Source organism: Onychomys torridus, unplaced genomic scaffold, assembly GCF_903995425.1.
Source record: "Onychomys torridus unplaced genomic scaffold, mOncTor1.1, whole genome shotgun sequence".
NCBI lineage: Eukaryota > Metazoa > Chordata > Mammalia > Rodentia > Cricetidae > Onychomys > Onychomys torridus.
The window spans coordinates 1,877-20,131 of NW_023413904.1; the positions used below are offsets into that span (position 1 = coordinate 1,877).

General features: G+C 43.7%; 1 pseudogene; it reads left to right on the top strand.

Annotated features, from left to right (window-relative positions):
- Positions 1-673: 673 nt before the first annotated feature.
- Positions 674-4,387, top strand: LOC118576564 (annotated as a pseudogene).
- Positions 4,388-18,255: the final 13,868 nt, after the last annotated feature.

Genomic DNA, 18,255 nt, shown 5'->3' on the forward strand with positions numbered 1-18,255 from the left:
TGTTTGTCCTTTCTTTTCTTTGAGAACAGTTAGTCTCACGGATACAGCCCATGCGAGCCTCCTGACACTGAGAACTCGAGAACAAAGCTTGGCGCATCAGAACTCAGCACAGATTCTGACACTGAATTCTACTCTCTGATCACCCGGAAAGTGCCACCCTGTGACGGACCAGTAAAGGACTACTTACTATTCTCCCATCGATAAAGCCATCAGTCCCTAAAACCTCTATATCAGAAGGAAAATGATTCTTCCAAGCATGTCTACCAGGTGAACGACACTGGTGGCATCTGGGCACAGAAATGGCTCAATGGACGCCCTCGTCTTCATGAGTAGAAGCAAAGTTTTCCCGTCCAGCACTCTAAAAGTTAGACTAGCGTGCTGGCCTATTGCTCAAATCACATGCCTCAGATGTTCTCCACGTTGGTCGCAACAGGAAAACCATGGTATATAAGAAGAGCACTAGACGCAGTCTTGTCCTTTATTCTAAACAAAAGGTTGACAGAGGCAGCCTATCTGATAGCTCATATTTTATTAATTTTTCTTTATTAATTTTTTTTTTGGTTTTTTTAAAGTTTTTGTAACTTCTGTTTGTTTCACTTCATTAACTTAATATCAAATGCGATCATCACCTAGGCAACATCTCCAATTTCGATGCCAGAATGCCCTCTGTAAGAAGCTAGTTCTTCCAAGATCATCACGGACCTGAGGACTTTACTGAAGGCCACGACACATCCTTGTTCTCATGGGATTATTGTAGTTTCTAGAAGCTGGGCTGGTGATATTGGTTTAACGAAAGAGCAGATGTCCTATGTGATGCTCTCCTGGTAGCAGTCAACAAGCCCTCTGGTACTGTACACAATCTTAACAGACCCGAGTTGGAATGGAGGATCTGGACTATATGTACAACACTGCCCTTCAGTTAAAGCAGCAGCTCCAGGCTCTTGGCGGGCTACTCAGGAAAAGTGTGCGTCATTCCAAGGCAGATAGAACCTGACCAGCAGAGGGCCCAGACCTGATCAGTCCCCAGTGTACTACCCCAGGTCCTACACGCTGTGTAGTAAAACAGAAGTGGAAAAATGTGCTACAAGCTCTTGTGGTGGTTCTCACTGTGCTCCAGGTCGGTGCTGAGTGACAAGTTGGGCTGTGAGTTTTTCAAGCAGCGTATAGAAGACCAATGCAGGCTTACTCTCCAAGAGCCTCCAGGAAACCCGGGAATTGTTCATCCATTGCTTTCCGGGAATCAGGAAGACAGCTCTAGCCATAAAGATCACGGAGAAAATCAAGGACGCGTTCCACTGCAAACCAAAAGAGATCCTCTATGTTTGTGAAAATGACTCCCTCAGGGATTTTGTGATGTGAGAATTTTAGCATCTAAAATTTGGGGGGGGGGGGAAGTCTTCCAACATAGTCACAAAAGCAATTTGTTTGAAGTTTAAGGCTTAGCAATGCTCTTTCACCGTGGGAGTGCAAAAGCCTGAGTTAACGCAAATGTGATTGACCTCTAGAATGGGTAACTTATCATAGTCAACTCCCACACAGGTCAGGGAGTGCTTGTCATTTGTTGGTTTGTGACAGTCTTTCTTCCTAAGCTCAATCCTCCTGTATCAGCTTCCTGAGCATTGAGATTATAGAGATACACCACCATGCCCAACTGGGACTCTAATTCATTCCCACATTGTGTCCTTAGATCTAAGAAAAGTAGAAAAGAACCTGTCTTACTTTAAGTAACTTTTCGCTGGAAGGTTATTGTTTTGGTTATATAATTAGTCACTTTATCTATCAGGAATTTAAATTTAAATACAATTTAAATTTGTTCATAAAATATTCACATATTTGAGTTGTTCTGTACCAGTAATTTTTAGAAAACATGTAACTTTAATTCTAATTGAAATTTCTAGCTTTCAGTGGATGTTGTACAATTTAGCAAACAGAAAAATTCATGTTTTTTCCTTTAGTTTTAATTATTCAAAAAAGTCTTATTGAGCAGTATTTACATTAGATGCTATTAAGTATAATGTCAGAGTTAAAAAAATACGACAAAGAGTTTACAAAATAATCAATGCAAGTGCTGATTATTGGTATTATAATAAAGATCTGCCTTACACAGGCTGGATGTTGGTCAGCATATACTCTCCAGGGAAGGACACTTTTGACCATACTAAATCATTAGGAAGCCAGGTGTAAGAGTGCATGCCTGTAATTCCAGACTGAAGCAAGGGACTGAGAGTTTGAGGCCAGCCTGGCCTATACAGTGAGACCCTGTATCAAAAGCAATTGAACCAATGATAAACAGTAGGAGAAGTGAATGAGATGGGGAGGGCCTCCTAGGCAAAGGGCACAGCAAGGTCAAAGGCAGTGAGAAATGAGCTCTAACTGGAGTAGAGCCAGAGTGTGGACATATGGAAAATGGTGATGCTGGGATGTTTACAGATGCTAGATTATGGAGGAAATTATGCTAGGGACCATGGACATTATAAAGCTCTGTAGCTACATTTTTAAAATGTCCCAGTTAAAACCCCAATTACCAAATACCTATCAAACCTCTAATGTGAAGAAGGTATGAGGACAGCTGAAAATCAGTGCTTTTCTTCAGGAGCCACACAGACCAAGCTTGATGAGGATGGATGTGGTTACAAGTCGAAGCACAGAGAGGAAAGCCCCAGGAACTGTAGACATAAGATATGTATGAGTACACCCTATTAGATCCCTAGAGAAGACAAGAAGCAGCCAGATCTGGGAAGCATGCTTATGTAGCATATATGCATGCTATAATGTACCACAACAGGGAAATGAACCAGAGAGAGGAAGGGCCCTATGGGTTTTTTATTTTTTTTTCTTTTAATCTTCTTGAAGGAACTCAGCAACTGATGTTTTTCTTACCAAAATCCAAAGGAGTTTCTGGTTTTTGTCAGACAAGTAAAGAAACAGAACTTGCTTTAGACAAAATTTGACTTAGCACATACCTCTTCTACATGTATAGATTACGATATGCCCGTAGGAGACTGTTCCCTAATTCTAAAAGGACAAATTAAGGAAGTAGGAACAGGCACGAGTTACTTTTGAGATTTCCTTTAACTGTAGTGATCTTGTCTTCCCCTGTCAAGCATCACAATTGGACCAATAGCAAGGTTTCCTAACCTTTTTTTTTTTTTTTTTTTTTGAGAGCAAGTATTGCTATGTAGGCTAGGTTGGCCTATAGTCATTATGTAGTCCAAGCTGGCCTTGGACTCAGGATCCCCAGGCTCCTGAGTGATGGGATTATAGGCACAAACCACCTGACTGTCTAACTACTTCAGAGTAGAATTTCACATGAAGATTTAACTAAGCAATACACAAATTCTGTATTCTATCTTCCAGGTACCTTGGAAGCAGAGTGGTTTTGCTGTACTGCCTCTATTAATGAATCAGTCTGCAAGGAGGATTAGCCTCTATTTCCAATCCAGAGAGCTAGGAGACCTTCTGTTATCTTTGTTTCTATGCCTGAAACCCTGTTTTTCTCCTTTATGGTTACAGCCAACAAGTAACTTGCCAAGTTGTGACCCAGAGGACCTTCATGAGAGAAGAGTTCCCAAAGATTAAACATATAGTAATGGATGAGACGGAGAATTTCTGTAGGAGACACGGTGACTGGTACCTGAAGGCTAAGAGCATCACCCATCCAAAAGTGAAGGGGGCTGCAGGTGAAACCCTTCACCATGGGATCCTCTGGCTTTTTCTGGATCCTTTCCAAATCCATCGTGCAGATGTTAGTGGCCTTCCTGCTCCTTCTGCTCAGTTTCCTCGAAAAGTGATCATGAATGAGATCCACTGTGCCGTGGAAATAGCAAACGTCATGAAAGAAGAAATGAAGAGACTCCAAGGAAACCCTCCCTCCAACATAGCTCCAGACATGCTGGCAATGTTCCAAGAGGCTTCCTATGAGGAAGCCATGTGTTCCCAGGCTCTGCCTGGTATGTGTGAGATCAAGGCTAACCTGACACTAGAACAGATAGCCCTCTGTGTGGCAGAAAAATGCCACAGCCTGTTCCATGATGGCTATCTGCCCAAAGACATTGCAATTCTGTACTGGAGAGGAGAAGACAGAGGGCGGTATAAGGACATGTTGCTCAGAGCAATGGCTCAGAGGACAGCAGAGGTTTCATTCAGCAGTGCTGCTGATGTTTGTAGTGACGGCATAATTTTAGACAGCGTTCAGCAGTTTTCAGGCATGGTCAGGAGCGTTGTGTTTGGGCTTAGTCCTGAATGTGTGCAGTCCGACAGGGCTCATCAACTCTGCTTTGCCTCAAGAGCCATCAATCGTCTCTACTTGCTGTATGAAAGGAAGATAGCCTTCTGATGACTATTGCAAATAACACAGGAAGCTATACAAGAGCAATCTCTCCTTCCAGATGGGTGGTAGCTACTTCCTTTTTTATATTACAAGTGAAGAAATGAAGGCACATCGTTATATGCTGGAGCCACAGCAGTTTTTTTTATAGGTCACTAGCTGTGGCTGTGCCCTTTGCTCACTCTTGGACAGTCACAAGATAAGTACGATTGGTTCCCTACTCCAGTTTTCCTAACTCAAGCCAGCTTTCATTCTGACATCCAAAGACTCTAAAAGAGAAAGCAAATTTTATGAAATTCTCTGCTTCAGGGAGTTCCTGCATCCTTTGGATGGAATCAGTCCCCAAGGCTTTCTATGGTGCTTGCTCCTCTCCTGACCCCATCCTGGATCATGCCTCCATCTCCATGCACCCTGGTCTTGTAGCTATATTGGGAGTAATGGCACTAAATGTCCTTTAGACCAATTACTTGGACTGAGTGTCTTCAGGGCAGCAACCAAACCAGCATCTGATGCTGTCTGTGGGGCTCAAGCTTCACAGGTCCAACCTTGATTTCCCTTTTTCCACAACATCTAGATTGGTCTCTTCGGGTTGACATTCTGCTAACTAAGGACAAAGAATATAAACACACGAGTGACAATGTCACTCGGTTAGTTTAGACTGTGAACTGTATTAACCAGTGGGCTAGGGGTGTTTTGGTACTTTGTGCACTCATCAAGAACCTAGGAAGCCGTGTGGTGTGAGCACGGCTCAGATAGAGGGACAGCCTGGACCTAGTGGCTGGCTATTCTCTCTCTTTCTCTCTATCTCTCCCACATCTTCTCTTTCTCTCCTTTAATATGGCAGATAATGCATTTAGTGTAATAAAATAACCAAGATAAAGAGTTGCTTATGGTGTGAAGCTCTTAAAACATTGTTAAAATAGGACAACAGAATATGATCATATTGGCTGGAGAGATGGAAAAAGAAAAATAAAAAGCTTCTAAACATCTCATGATCCCAGAGTTTTGTTGTTGTTGTTGTTGTTTTCATTTTTGCTTATGTTCATTACTTTTTGATATTTCACACACATGGCAAGTTCTGCAGTCAACTTTATATCCTATACCGCTGCTTCTTCCATTTAACATTTTGCAAAGCATTGCCACAGCATTATTGTGGCTGATATGTCAGATCTACCTTTAGTTCTACACTTTGCATATCTTAGCAGTAGAGCTACCTATTGAAAACTGGCACAGCCACTCTGAAAATCAGTGCAGAGAGGATATTCTGGAATAGCTTAAAAAACAAAATCTACCAGCTAAACACTTCTGGGCCATATGCTCAAAGGACTTGACATTATCCACAGATACTTGCTCAGCCATGTTCATTGCCATTGTATTCACAAAAGCTAGGAAATGGAAACAGTCTAAATGACCCTCAAAACTGAATGGATAATGAAAAGGTACATGTATACAAAGGAATTCTATTCAGCTGCAAAGAAAAATGAAACCATGTATTTTGCAGGTAAATGGGTGGAACTAGCGTGTATACTGAGAGAAGGAATCCAGACACAGAAAGACGAATGTGTTTTTCACTAATCTGTGGTTCTTAGCTCAGAATCTTTATGCGAGTAACCACAGAAATCAGGAAAGTAAAAAGAGACCAAGTCAGGGGAGCTCTAGACTGCGGGATGGCAGGTCAAGGTGCCATGAATCAGAAAATGGGGAAATTGGATTTGGGCTTTAAGTAGGCAGTGGGAAAGGTGAGCAATACAGAGAGGTTAATAAATAACACGAAGAATGTTTCATATAACATAGAGAACATGTGATTTCATGCTTACCTAAAATTACATGTAATATATGTGTATATACATAAATGTATAGTTTAAGGAAGTTGTGACACCAGGTGATAATGCTCCCCAAAAGAGCCATGAATTACCTAACAAAGCCCCCAGTACCCTGTATGATAGACATGAGATCTCTTGAGTTGTTGCAAGGATAGTCCAAGAGATACTCCCAAACAAAACACCATAGGCTATTGCTGTTGCCCTTGGTTGCCTCCCAGAATTTGAAGGTAAGGCCCTGTTGCTAGAGAAGTCATGCTCTTCAAACACTGGACTTGGAGGAAATGAGCAGTAACTGGCTGTGAAGTCCCCCTGATGACTGGCTGTCAGAGAATCAGATGCTTCTACGGAAGCTGCCAAGGGATAGGTGCATTTGCTAGTCCTACCCCACTGTAAAGCCTATGTACCACAACAGTGACTGGCCTGGCAAGATATCCACAATGATGCAACAGTGGCACCTTTATTTTGGTTACTAACAACTGTCTGATTGGACATAAGGTCTGCTCAATAGGAGGGATTCCCATCTAGTACTGGAACCCTAGCCAACTACCCATGGCAAGAGGGAACATAAACCCAGGAGGAGAGCTCACTACTCCTACTTCACTAAACCAACAGGATTTGTTTTCTCAGTAACTATCCCTACACAGATATGTGGAGCTCTCACCCCTCATCCAAAAAGCTTCATTTTGAAACAGATGGAGACAGTTACAGAGCCTCACAACAAATCCAAATGCAGACAGTAAGTGAGTGGGGTTGCCAACCCTATATGATATATCTGCAACACAACCCCTATATCTAAGGCTCAGGGAAACCCATGGAAAAGTGGGGAGAAACATTTGTGAGAACCATAGGACCATGATCTCTGCTGCTAGGTGGCATGTCCTAGATACAAGAGGGAATGCTGCACCACGTGACCAGGACAATGACACCACCAGTTGACTTGTCAGTTGTGACAGGGGAAAGTCTGTATGGTCCCACCCTTAGACAGAAAGCTGCAGGAGGTCAATGGCTGCTGAGACAGGGAGAATTGGTTGATTTCAGAGACCAACTCCTACAAAGGTTGTCTAATCACGAGGTCATTTCAATAACCGTGATGTGCACAGAGGTTGACTGTGTGCTTTCAGCATGTTTGCTCTTTGGCTTGATGCTAATGGCATGCAAAGAAATGCCCTAGATGACCCGTCAGTCACAAATGAATGAGAAACCTGAGAAACCAGCTTGAACTCAGCTCAGAGCCAAGTTCAAGTAATTACCACTCAATCAGCTGGATCCCGACAGATAGTAAAAGTACAGATGAGAAAGAAATGTTTATCATTTACAATTGAGATTTCAACATCATTCTGTACCAGAACTGACAGATGCAGGCCACTCTCCATGTGTGGACTCTTTGGCTGACCTAATGCAGACCTTGTCAGCTGGACCTCGGATCTGAGGTCCTGAGAGGATGAGGCAGAAAGTCAAATGCTGTAGACAACCATACCTCAGTTTTAGCATACTTTTAAACACAAATGTAACAAAGAAAGCAATGTTACAAAAAACATTATTTGAGTTCAGAAAAACATGTCAATAAAGGCCGGTAAGCACATACTAAACATATGAACATACTGAACACAGCAGCCCCTTTCCCAGAACTTTCTCAGGACAGGCCAATTTAAACACAATTGCCTGGCTCTCTCCATAGATTATGTCTGGGAATGCAGGAAATCAAGACAGAAGGCCATATCCAGACTCAGGGTACACTGATCAGATTGAGTTCTGTAGCTGTGCTCTGACATCCAACAAGAATAAATAGGCCTCCTGTATTGAATGTGAATGTTTAATACAGTAGACACAAAATCACATACTATAACAATCCAGGGAACAAATGCACCCGAGGTAAAAGGCCCTCTGTCTTTTTTCCCCCCGGAGTCTCTCTTGTGGTTCCCCAAGACATTGTTTATCATATGTCATTCTTTTTTTATGATTTATTTTATGCATATGAGTGCTCTACCTGTATGTATAGTTTTATGCCAGAAGAGAGCAACAGATCCCACTATAAGTGTTTTTGGGCCATCATGTGGTTTCTGGGAATTGAACTCATTACTCCTGCAAGAGCAGCCAGTGCTCTTAACCACAGACCCATCTCTTCAATGCTGTCCCCTCCCCACAACTTTGAGACAAAGTCTTGTTAGGTAACTGCCAGGGGCTGGGATTGCATGCATGTACCATTGGACTAACAGACATACAGAATTTTTTTATTTAAGTAAGGAGGGAAAGGCTGAAATCAGCATCTGATTACAAAAAGTGAGTACTCATGTCTCAGAAATAGTTGACTCTGCAACGGAGCACATATGGTAGAGCCATGCCTAATCACTCCAATCCAGAGGCTCAAAGAAAGTACTTGGAGAATTGTAGGTAGGAGCATGGACCATTTAACCTTGATGTTGCATAAGTACAGTTTCAGAGAAAAGAAAAGATGACCCTGTTCAGGAATGAGACTTTTAAAAATAATTTTTAGCCAAGCATGGTGGCATACACCTTTAATTCCATTCTGTCATATGCTATGGACTCTATCATTAAGCCATATCCCCAGACTGATATTTATTTTTTATTGTAAGACAATGTCTCAGTAAGTTACTCAGGCTAACCTTCAACTTGTGATCTTCCTGCCTGAGCCTGGGGAATAGCTAGGGTAACAGGCCTACACCACCAGCCCTACATAATTCTAAATTTTGTTCAAATGATTTAGGAAAAGTTTAAGTAGTATATTTTTTATAAACGCATAGTAATATATCAGAATACACACAAATACACCCTAGCACACCCACACGTAAAAAGCAAAAACCAAATGCAAACCCTCATCCTTATTTTCACAACGCCCCCAGGTGTTTCCCATTTTTGCTCTTTCATTTCCAGGGCTAGCACACTGGCAGATATGCTTTTGCTGAGTTGTAATCATAGGCACACTCCTCTTGGTGCACATCTAGGCTGATGTTCCACAGCTCCTTCCCACTCTGCAGTCTCCCAGGTCACAGCCCAGGCACAGCAGGTCCTTGATGCCTTTGAGCAGGGAGGGGCTGGCAATGCTGGTTTCTGCAATCAGAGCTCAGGCCTATTGTAGAGGAAGAGGGTGGTAGGTTGTTAACATTTCAGTTCATGAAGATCTTAAATCTCAGGGCAAGGGGTTGGTTGGGGAGCTCCAACACTCCAGGAGACATGGCCACAGAGCAACATAAGACAGAAGCAATCTTCTCCCGTCATTTCCCCACTGTGAGAAGATGGCACAGGTGGCATTTGTGTCCTCGGTGATGAGGGGCAGTAGCCAAGTACAGAATCCAGGAAGTCTGTAAGCAGATCCCTGCTTGCCCGAAATGTTACCCATCCCCCTCTGCCCCTTCCTGTCTTTTGTATGCTCTTTCCCCCTCCCACCATACCCTCTCCCCTCTCCCCCTCCCCCTTTTCTTTTCCCCACTATCCTTTCTTCTCCTCCCTCTCCCTTCAGCTCCCTTCTTTCCAAAGAAATAATAGATTTTGCAAATTAGAGAAAATGTTTCATATTTGTTATCCCAGGCCCCACTTTTTTCACTGATCACAGTCTCTTCCTTGCCAAAGGTATCATTTCATTTTTTATTAAGGCCAAGTAAAATCCCATCGTGTACATTTTCTTTGTCTGTTCATCAATTGATGGAAGAAAAAGCCCTTTCACATCTTGGCTACTGTGAACACAGATGTACAGAATCTGTCCATGAATAATTAAAGTCCTATACTCACCCAGAAATGTTTTCAGATTCTCTTATAAAACCAAACTAAATCAAACAAAAACCCCAGGCTTTAATTATGATAGAGAATTAGGTCAAACTCATGGAGCGATAAAACCAGGCTTAATTTTTGTTGTTGCTTCTTTCTCTCCTATATATGGGATGTTATATTGATTATTTTAAAACTCTCAAAGGTTGCACAACCAGTGAAACCTTTTACAAGTTAAAAAAAGGAACAAATTAATAGACTCAAAGTAAAAGTGCAGCAAATGGCGACTCAGAAAAGAGATGATCGAAAGTAGACAGGCCAGTGGCTTGGCATCAGGACACACGTTAATCTTACTTTAGATGACAAGATAAATCCCCTCGGGTGGGAGGGGGTGGTGGTGGTGGTGGTGGTGGTGGTGCACCATCCCTGGACATACTGCAATACCAGGTCGATGTATAGAGTGAACAGAGCAAAAGGCCAAGAAGCGATAATTCTACCTTGCCACACTCCAACACCGCTAACACGCACGAAAACCTCTACATCACAGTCCTAAATGCTAGTACCAACAAACACGAGCCTGACACAGACTGTCTTGTTCTTTCCTGCCCATTACCTGAACTGTAGAGTAAGTCTGTGACATTCAACAGAAGGGGATATTTTAGTTGCACTTTTAGTTCCCAGAATTCCAAGGAGACTGGGCCATGTCCTTATTTGCATGCCCCGCTCAACGCATTTCTGGTCTGACCAGTGCAGAAAGCAGCAAGACAACTGGTGGACCTACAGATGGAAGCCTTAGCTAGAGAGTTTTTTCTTTGGGTACCACCAAGCTCCGGCAGTCCGATGACAGTCCATTTATAAAATAAACACACAGATGCTTATATTATTTAAATTGTTTGGCCTAATGGCTCAGGCTTTTTGTTAACTGTTTTTATATCTTAAATTAACCCATTTTTATGAATCTATAAGTAGCCACATGGCTCGTGGCTTACCAGTACCTTACATCTTCTTTGTTATGGTGGCGGCTTGCAGTGTCTCTGTGACTCAGCCTTCCACTTTCTAGAATTTCTTTTTTTTCTGTTTGTCCCGCCTATACTCCCTGCCTGGCTACTGGCCAATCAGTGTTTTATTTATTAACCAATCAGAACAACACATTTAACATACAGAACATCCCACAACAGATGCCCATGGTTCTCCCAGTTTCTTCTTCACAATCTTTCAGACACAGATGACAACATCCACCACAAAGAGGTTCCCCCGACACACACCCTCTTCTTATATCTAGTTCATTCTGCATCGAGTCTCTCCCTGGAATGACATGCATGACTGAGGGCAGGGGGCCAGAGCCCTCCCTGTATGTGGATCCGGGGAAGATCTGCCTGGCTCTGCCTCCCGAGTGCTAGCAGTAAAGGCGTGCACCATCACCACCTGGCTCATTCTTTTACAAAGAGACCAAACCTCTGTCAAGATCTCCTCAGAGAAGGTTCACCCACCCCCATGACATCAAAACCTATTAAGGGCAGAGGGTCCACCTTAGGGTCCCTTTTGAGAAAGAACACTACCGGGAATGGGAGAGGAAATGGCTACTGAGATTGGTTTAAGAAGTAATACAAAGGTATGCTGTGGGGCACAGTCTAGACCCTCAGCTACCTGAGAGGACTTCTCTCCATAGAGACTTTCACCTCTTCATATTAGAAATTCACCCTTCACAAGAGGGCCCAGAGAAGACTATGCTCCTGGACAAAGTCATAGAAGCAGAAATGCAGGCAGCAATGATCTAGAAAAGCTTTCTTGGAGAGATAGTCACAATGGGAAAGATAACACAAATTCAAAAGAGAAAGAGAGTGGGAACGATCCAGGAGACCATAAAGGACAATAGCATAAGAAACAAGGAAAAGGAAGAAATTGGGAGGGAGGGAGGGAGGAAAAGCTTCCTGAGTACTGAGCTGTTAGAGTGGTCCAGCAAATCCCGGGAGTTTTCAGGTGTTGATGACACTAAGGCATACACACTGTTTGTCCTCCCAAGGACAGAATATGCTTCACCTGGTGGGGATGAACCCATGGATGCAGAGTCTATCACTTTCAAATCAGGGTCTACAAAGGACAAGTGAGAAAAAGATAAACCAATAGTAAGAAGTGACAAGACAAAATGGAATAGGGTGATGTCTGCTACAGCCGAGAAAGAAAATGTTTTCAAAACTTCTAAAGGACCCCACGAATATGGGAATGGGGAGTGTGAAAAATCTCCTGGGCCTGAACATCCACTTGAAAAAGCCAAAGAGCAGGCTGCAAAGCCTGACTCTATAAAACTCCCACCTTGTAGCTATGTTGGGAGTGATGGTAGCATATCCTTGAGACCAGTTTCTTGGACTGGGTGTCCTGAGGGCAGCACCTAGACTAGCATCTGATACTGCCAATTTTAACAAAATCATTAAAGCTGGCTGTGTGTCTGTTCCAAGCTCTGGCAAGGGAGGCACCCACCCACTCCAGGCCTCTCCTGCCCAGTCTGTCCATGCTCCTTCCCCATGAGAGGCCCCAGTCTCAGTCCTTCCCAAGGTCCAGGGAGTGAGGAGCACTCAGCACCTGGCCCCTCTGATGAGCTTCCCCCACCAGAAAGACAAACATGGTATGTGCTCACTCATAGGTGGATGACTAGTCTGCTACTCACAACTCCAGAGAGGCTACCTAGAAAAGAGGACCCTAAGAAAGACACAGGGATCACACAAGGACAGAGAAATGGATGAGATCTACATGACCAAACAGGATGGGCACTGGGGTGTGTGTAATGAAGGGCAAGGGTACCAGGGAGGCTCTCAGGAATCCACAAGGTTGACCCACTTTGGACTGTTGGCAGTGGTCTAGAGGGTGCCTGGACTGGTCTTCTCTGGTGACCGGTCTAGTGAATACCCTAATTGTCATCATAGAGCTTTGTCCAGTGACTGATGGAGGCAGATGCAGAGATCCATGGCCAGGCGCCAGGCTGAGCTCTGGGAATCCAACCAATGAGAGAGGGGAGAGGAACATCTATTCATGATGGGAAGACGTGCAGAGATGACTGGCCACACCTGTGGAAGCCCATGAACTGTAGACTAGTGGCTGTGGATCCCCTATACGAGTGGATGAGGCCCTCTGGATACTGTTTAGCTCAAACTGTTTGGGGTGCACACAGACAGGGGGATCAGGATCCATCACTGGTGCACAGGCAGGCTTTTGGGAGCCCTGTGACTACAGTGTAATGCCTTGCACAGCCTTGGTGCAGTGGGAAGGGGCTTGGACTTACCTAGGCTCAGTGTGCCAGGCTCTGTTGACTCCCCAAGAGAAATCTTGATTTGGGGGATGTGGGAATGTGGGGTGGCTTGGGAGGGAGGGCTGGGGGTGGAAGGAGGGAGGAGGTGGGTTCAGAGGGTGATATATAGAGTGAGTAGAAAAACAAAAATAATATAAAATAAAATTCAGTCTTGAAAGGCAGAATGGAGACAAATGCTTAGAGCCAGATGAGAATCCTAGAACCTCAAATCCTGACAGTTTAGTTATTAAAAAATATTTTTTTTAAAAAAAGAGCCATATGTTGCCCAGACTGGCCTCTAATGCCTATGTAGCTGAGGATGAATGTGGTGATATTTTGTATGTGCTCTAACAAATAAAGTTTGCCTGAAGATTAGAGGGCAGAGCCAGCCACTAGTTAACTATAGAGGCCAGGCAGTGGCCACTCACACATTTAATCCCAGCACCCGGGAGGAGGAAGTAGGAAGATCAGGAGGGTGCAGACAGGATCTCAGCCCATTTCATTGAGAGGATTCATAGAGACAGGATCTCCCCCATTTAGCTGAGGAGTTGGCTAAGTGAGAGGTGGCTGTGGCTTGCTTCTTTGTCTCTCTGATGTTTCAGCATTTACTGTGATATCTGGCTCTGGGTTTTTCTTATTAAAATCAATTAGAATTTGAGCTACAGTTGACCATGAACTTGTACTCTCGAAGTGGAGGCACGAGGTTCAGGAGATTTTGCCCATCATTGGCTCCAGTTATTTGGAGGCTAGCATGGGCTAAATGAGACCTTGCCTCAAACACAAAAACAAAAGAAATAAAACACATATAAGACAATGACACAGGAGCTAGAGAGTGGTTAGGAGTGCTTGTTGCTTTTGCAGAGGACATGGGGTCAGTTCCATCATACACTTGATGTCTCACCACCCTCTTTAACTCCAGTTCCAGAGTACAGATGCCCTCTTCTGGCCCCCAGGGTTTCCTGCCTATCCACAGTACACACAAACTCATGCAGGCAAGCACATACACACATGAATTGAAAATACAATATTTTAAAATGTATATTTAAAAGTTTCAAGCCAGATGATGATGGCGCACGCCTATAATCGCAGCACTTGAGAGGCAGAGACAGGGGGATCTCTGTGAGTTCCAGGCCAGCCTGGTCTCCCAAGCCAGTTCCAGGAAAGGCACAAAGCTACACAGAGAAACCCTGTCTCGAAAAACCAAAAAAAAAAAAAAAAAGTTTCATTTTGTGTAAGGGTGGGTAGCATGCCATGTGCTGTGGAGTTCAGAGGACAACTTGCAATAGAAGTTGCAAGTTTCAACTATGTATCTGCCAGAGAAGGATGGAACTCAAGTCTTGGGATTGGTGGCAGGCACTTTAAACCCACAGCCATCATACAGGCAAAGTAATAAATAAATATATCTTTTAAAAAAAGGAGAGAAGGAACGGAATGTCTGGGCTTGGTGACAAGCACTTTTTAGTCCCAGCACCCAGGAAGTAGAGGCAGGCTGATCTCTGAGTTAAGGCCCCTGGTCAACATAGTAAGACTCTGTTTGTTTGTTGTTTTTTTTATTTTCCTTATATTCTGAGGTGGGGGAGCTTGAGTTCAGGACAGGGTTTATCTGTGTAGCCATGGCTGTCCTGGAACTCTGTAGATCAGGCTGGCCTGGAACTCACACAGGTCCACCTGCTTCTGCCCCCCCAGGCCCCCAAGTCCTGGAAGTAAAGTCATAATCCATCACTGCCCAGCTTGGAGATTCTTTTTCAATCTAGTAAAGTTGAATCTATAAATTCAGAAACCTGTAATCCTTCTTGACACAGTCCTAGACATAGGCATATTCAAGCATAGCTATCCTACAAGGAAAAAAACTACTAATATTCCTGTATGACTGGTTCATAAGCCCTCCAGTTCAATGTCTTCTCATTATGGGGTTTGATTCTTCTAGTGGTTAATAAGGACCCTATGTCCTGCCCTGTTGATTCTTCATTTCCTGCACACTAGGAGGAGTGACTTGAGTAAGATCCTTGAAAAGTCTCCAGAACATCATCTAATCTTGCAGAGTCCATGACTGTAACCCTTGAAATACACCCTCACCCTTCTATTAAAGTCATTTAGAAAATGAGACTTACAGTAGAATCATCTTTGCCTGTTAGGAGTTATTTTCCCACTGGGTAATAATATAGACCTAGCCTTCGTTGTGACTTATTCCTATTGCCTTTATTCATGAAAGCCCTGCCCTTTTCAGGATGCAGTTATTATTTCTAGCCACTGGGTGGCACAAACTCACAGGAGTCCAGCGAAAGTTTCTAATTTACATCCCAAAGAGCACTTGTTTCTAAGTGGCAGCAAATAAAGGAAGGTTGCAGGAGAACAGATATATTTTATTGATATTCCATACACATGAAGCTACATTTCCTATATTCCAGGTCACATTACTGAATAAGGAAAAGGAAAAGAGATGAAAAAGTGTTGGAATTTGCATCACTTGGGAAATGATGCATCTAATCTTGCAGAGTCCATGGCTATAACCCACCTTTCCCCCAGCCCCTCCCCTCCATTCCCATCTCCTCCAGGGCCAAGACTCCCCTGGGGATTCATTTAAACCTGGAGGATTCAGTACAGACAGGTCCAGTCCCCTCCTTCCATGCTGAGCAAAGTGTCCCTGTGTAAACCCAAGTTTCCAAACACCCAGCTCCCAAACAATTCAAGCTATTCAATTGTCTCACTTATCCAGAGGTCCTGCTCCAGCTGGGGGCTCCACAGCCTTTGTTTCATAATTCATGTGCTTCCATTTGTTTGGCTATTTGGCCCTGTGCTTTTCCAATCTTGGTCTCAACAATTCACACTCTTACAGTCCCTCCTCTTTCTCGACAACTGGACTCCTGGAGCTCCACCTGGGGCCTGGCTGAGGATCTCTGCATCCACTTCCATCAGTTATTGGATGAGAGTTCCAGCACGACCATTAGGGTGTTTGGCCATCTGATCACCAGACTACGTCAGATCAGGCTTTCTCTCGTCCATTGCCAGCAGTCTACAGAGGATGTATCATTGTGGATTTCTGGAGACCTCTCCAGCACTCTGCCTATTCCTGTTCTCATGTGGTCATCATTTATCATAGTCCTCTGAGATACCACCTTACACCTGTCAGAATGGTTAAGATCAAAAACATAGAAGACAGCTTATGCTGGAGAGGATGTGGAGCAAGGTAAACTCTCCTCCACTGCTGTTGGGAATGCAAGCTTGTACAGCCACTTTGGAAATCAACATGGTGCTTCCTTAGAAAATTGGGAATCCATCTCCCCCAAGACCCAGCTATAGCACTCTTGGGCATTTACCCAAGGAATGCTCAATCATACTACAAGGGCATTTGCTCAGCTATGTTCATATCAGGACCTGCTTTTGGTGGAACAAAAGCAAAACAACCCAAGCCTAGACCACTCTTTCTTTCCTGCATTGGAAATTTGCATCTCTCATGGGAAAGCAAATTTCTCATCTTCTAAATTATACACTTACCTAGAGGCTGACTTCTTTCTGGCTCTAGAGTTCAGTTCCTCCCATTCTAGGAGCCATGTTTCCTTACCAGACAACACCTGCAGGTCTCCAATAGGATAGGGAACCCTCAAGAGACTGAAGATTCACACAAGCCTGTCATACATATCCCTCCATTACTTCCCTCTTCCTGCCAGTCACAGAGCAAGAACAATGGACTCTGTCCCAGCAACTTTCAGATCTCTCTCCATCTCAGAGAGGAAGGCGTTTGCTCTGACCACAGCTCCAGTGACTCCCAAGTCCTTAGCAGCCTGTGCTTTGGTAGAAGAGGCTCTGAAGATGCCAAGGAGCCAAGATGGGCTTTACCTCAGAGGGATGGGTTGTGCTGGCAACTCCCCCACCACACATCCCCCCAATAACAGCAAGTAGACTGGACCTGACATTAGGTGGGAACAGAAAGAGACAGACAATGGTGTCAAAGATGCTGCAATGGACCTGGTTCACTTACTCGGTGACCTGGAAACTGGGTTTCTTCAAGCTCAGAGCACTGGCAGGCTTCTTATTGTTTCCCTTGTCCAGAGAGGCAGAAAGTGGCATCTGGGCTGGCCACAAACCTGTGCAAGCCTTGGAGAAACTGGCTTTGAGAAATCAATATATATATATAGCCACTGTGAAATCTTGAAAAGAGGTCCTATACTAAAAACCTATACTGGGGCAGGTGGAGCAGGCCAGGGCCACAGAGGCAGACAGGACAGGTGGAGCAGGCCTGGCTGGCAGAGGCAGGCAGGCCCAGAGGTGGGGGCGGCCTAGATGCAATTGTAATAAAAACCAGAAACTGAGCTACCACCTTTGATCCCAGCAATGGGGGGGGGGATAGTAACAGTCATCAAAAGTCTCCCAACCAAAAACAGCCCAGGACCAGATGGCTTCAGTTCCTTTTCAGCATTCAATCAGACCATCATGTAGTTTTTTTTCTTTCAGTGTGTTTATATGATGGATTTTATTGACAGATTTTTGGATGTTGAACCATCCCTCCATCTCTGGGATGAAGCCTACTTTTATTGTGGTGTATGCTTCTTTTTTTTTTTTTTTATGTGTTTTTGGATTCAGTTTTCCAGAATTTTATTAAGTATTTTACATCAATGTTCATGAGGGAGATTCATGGTGAGATTTTGGGGGGTGTTCAGCCTGTTTGTTGCTTTGGAAGCTTCTAGCAACTTCACAGGCATTTCCTTCTTTAGGTTGGGTAAGTTTTATTCTATGATTTTGTTGAATATATTTTCTCTGCCTTTGAGCTGGTATTCATTTCCTTCTATACCTCTTATTCCCAGATTTGGTCTTTTTATGGTGTCCCAGATTTCCTGGATGTTTTGTGTTATGACTTTGTTGACTTTAATGATTTCTTTGACCAATGAATCTATTGGCTCTATCATATCTTCAATGCCACACACTCTGTTCCATTTCTTGCATTCTGTTGGTTATGCTTGCATCTGTAGTTCCTGTTTATTTTCTCAGACTTACCATTTCTAGCATTCCCTTTTTTGTGACTGCTTTATTGCCTCTACTTCAATTTTCAAGTCTTGAACTGTTTCCTTCACCTGTTTGGTTGCTTTTCCTTTGTTTTCTTG